The sequence below is a fragment of the Leptidea sinapis genome, chromosome 11 (genome assembly GCF_905404315.1).
Source record: "Leptidea sinapis chromosome 11, ilLepSina1.1, whole genome shotgun sequence".
Lineage (NCBI taxonomy): Eukaryota > Metazoa > Arthropoda > Insecta > Lepidoptera > Pieridae > Leptidea > Leptidea sinapis.
The window spans coordinates 11840909-11844841 of NC_066275.1; positions in this window are offsets into that span (position 1 = coordinate 11840909).

A 3933-nucleotide genomic window follows, 5' to 3' on the forward strand; every position below is an offset into this window, starting at 1 on the left:
TCCTTGATCAAGTGTATTTTTTCTCTTTTATACACGGTTATAAAGAAAGTGACAAAACACTCTTGATCACGGATTACGTATTGAGACGAGACTTAAATACCAACCTAAGCTATTTCGTGCAATTGAAATCTTGCAACTGATTTTTTAAGTTACATAAAAACATTACTAGCTCTGCGACAAGGGCGTGCAGTTACGGGCGACGTGACATCGAATGAATGAACGTGTGATCCCTACTCTTTACGACTACTTCGGTAAGTGACAGTATGAGATTTGTTAGCAAACACCTGTAACTTGTTTACTAAGGAAAATGTCCAGTATTAGAAGTTCCTTTTTGTTCGGTGTTTTTCGGGGCAGGGTTGTCACCACACCTACTTCTCCTGCATCAAAGTTTTTTTATGATAAAAAGGAGCGATACGAACAGGATGTGTAGCTGATGGTTATTTATACGTCTTGCCTATTACAATGCAGTGTCACTCAGGATTCTCGAAAAACCCAAAAATTCTACACTGCGCTCTTCACCTTGAGACATTACATGTTAAGTCTCATTTGCCCAGTAATTTCACTACCTACGGAACCCTTCAGACCGAAACACAGTAATGCTTATATATTACTGCTTCACAGCAGAAATAGGCGCCGTTGTGGTACCCATAATCTAGCCGGTATCCAGGTGCCTCCCACTAGTAAAATAGTAGGTTGAATAGTATATTCATCACAAGACTGCCATATTATAGATTCAGCTATAACACTCTCCCTCGGCAAGTCCTGAATAAAATATTACCTATCCACAGAATATGTTCATCAAAATTGCTTGGGTTATCTTTTTAGTAATAGGGCAATTTTTAATTAGAATGGTCAAAGGACATAAGCATCATAAACGTGTTAAATAGTTTATTGAAGCTTATCAATTTGATCAATACCTGGTGTTACCATGTAATAACAAAATCATCTTTTTTTCTAATCTTTTATTGAGAATTAGTCGGCAGAGTACAACGTGGCAATTGTCCGACTTCAGTGATGATATGTATTGTTAGCTATCAAGAAGTAACTGAGGTGAAAAAGGTGTCAAAATATATAACAAGAATCTTAAGAAGGTTTTTAGGCCTCTTCCCCACACCAAGTTCCGTTACCAGGATTGGCCCTTTCAGCAATGCTTAAAACCTGGTAAAAACGCTGTTTACATGAAAAGGCTGAGGTTTAGATAGCCACAAGAGTGCTAGGAAATAAACTTCAGAAGATCATAAGAGCTGTAGGCTGGGTATCTTAATCCACTGAATTTTTTATTAAATGGCAATTTTAGAGAGTATGGCATGCTTAGTGCATGATAATTCAGAGTGCATGAAAGAATCCATAATATTAGCAGTTAAGAATCTTCCCATGGATTGAGTACATATTTGAATATTGATTACGAGGCTCAATGTTTGAAAGAATGTATTAAGGCAATTGGAGATTAATATGAATGAGCTTTATATTATTAATAATTAATATCAATGTATAAACTAACGAAAACCACGTAAATGTATGTGAAATATAAAAATTAAGATATTTTCGCTGTAATAATATGTACCGTAAGCATAGGAATTGCTCATTTAAATATTAAATAATATATTTTAAGTTTACATTAAAAAGTTAAATAATTTTTAAGTGTACGTACTTTTAGACTAAAGAAGAAATATACATTATAACAGCCTCAATTTATAGAAACCATGGGATATGTCCCATAGGGGTTGTGGCAAAGCTATAGAGGGCCTAAGCATAAGTTATGTCTCCAAAATGAAAAATAATTAAATAAAGTAAAGCATAATATATTATATTTTTTATTTTTAGATTGAAGTCGAGCCAAAGCATGTTTAAGTCCGTTGCCAATCCTGTGAAAATTGTTATTTATAGGACTCGCAAAACTTGGATATTACTTGAACACGACCAGCCTTTATTAACAGTAATATTTTATTTATTTTTCACAAAGTCGGTATTAAATGGATTGAACGGCTGGATCACTTGGCGTTGCGTAGAGATGTCGCTTCATTGTGTGTGTTCTACTGCATCTATTACGGAGAGTATTCCGAAGAGCTGTTTCACCTGCCGTCGAATTCCACTTTCGCCCGACACGCCACAGTTAGGATATCATCCTCATTATCTGGATGTGTGGCGGTCGTCCATAGTGCGGTTTTCAAGGAGCTTTCTTCCACGTACTACAAAGCTCTGGCTTCTTGAATGAGCTTCCTTGAGCGGTGTTTCGGGACGATACGACATTTTTTTTTGAGAAAACATTTGGGCTCTTTACATACACCGAGCTGAAGCCGGTCACCAGTAGATACAAAATTACTTATAAGTCATGCCTAACTAGTCTTACTAAGGGTAATATTATAAACTAGCTCTTGCCGGCTGCTTCGTCCGCGTTCCAATGCTGCCATATGCATTACCCTAATATATCTCTCATTGTTAAGGCAGTATTAAAAAAAAACGTTTCGTTCGATTGTTTTTCTATGACATACTTTGCAAATTCGACTGCTACGAAAAATTAATTATTAATTTTTTTGAGTTAATTAATATATATGCACACAAATAATATGGCTTTCTATTGGTAACAGAATTTTCAAAATAGGTTTTGTAGATCCAGAGGTTACCCCTTACATACCCCCCAACGGTATCGATTAAGCATTACTTGACTGTAAAGAAATTCGGTACATTTCATATAGAACTCTAAAAAATGTATTTATTACACATTGTATATAATATAATAATAATATAATATTGACACACTTTTTACACAAATTATCTTGCCCCAAGTTAAGCATATATAGCCTGTGTTATGGGTTAAAAGACAATGACATATTTAATACAATATATTTACTTGAACATGCATAAATTCATATAAAAATACATATAAACATACATAAATTCATTTAAACATCCATGACTCGAAAACAAACATCCATATTATATATATATACTGTGACAATTATATTCTAAGTTGCATTATAATATTATTCGACAAAGTAAATTCATTATGTTCTATGCAATTTTATTGAGCTTAATATTATTCCTCGGAACGTCGAGCGCTTTCAATCTAATTATTTGGGGACATAATAGCGACGCAAGCAAGCTCTATAGATAAATGAAAATTATACACGAGTGTTCTTCAGAGATCCAGTAAACATAATTTATGGAATATTAACACCCAGACAAGTTACATTATTCATTTGAAATATTACAATAATAAAGTGCTCAAATAAACACGCCTAAGATTCTATTGAAATAGGAAAAAGCTTATATTTACAGCGTGAGTTAGACAAGGTATCCAATTCAATGGTCACGATGGACAATCCATTGGGACAGTCTTGCTCTAAGACGCTGTGGTAGTATAACATTATGCAACCTTTTTTCTCTTACGAAATATCTTAACAGCAATCGTCGATATAGAATAAGCGACATCACTAGCACCAACTAAATTGCACATATAAAATATACAAATGTAATATTCAAAATTCGAATACACTCACTTCAATAAGATTTACTTTACATGTATGTAATGAAATTCCGAGCAATCTAAATACGATATAGATAATATAATAAAATAAAATTGCGATGTGAATTCGTGAGAAAATTTAAATAAATGACTTTTCTGTTTGCACATAAAAAGAAATATATTGCGGCACAATGAATGTTAGGGGTGGTGGGCTGTGGGGACGGAGAGGCGGATGAGAGACGGCTCTGTGGTAGGAGTGGGGGGGAGTGCCTGGGGGTGACCCACTTTAACAGGACAAGTAATATTACTTTTTACTTTTAGGTAACTATTTCACATTTTATTATCATAATCACCACATTACATATTGTAAATAACTTCTGAGCTATTTAAAGAATATAGTCTCATTAGTCTTTACATCAAACATAATATATGCTACAGATATATTTATAACTACCCTCTTTCTTCTA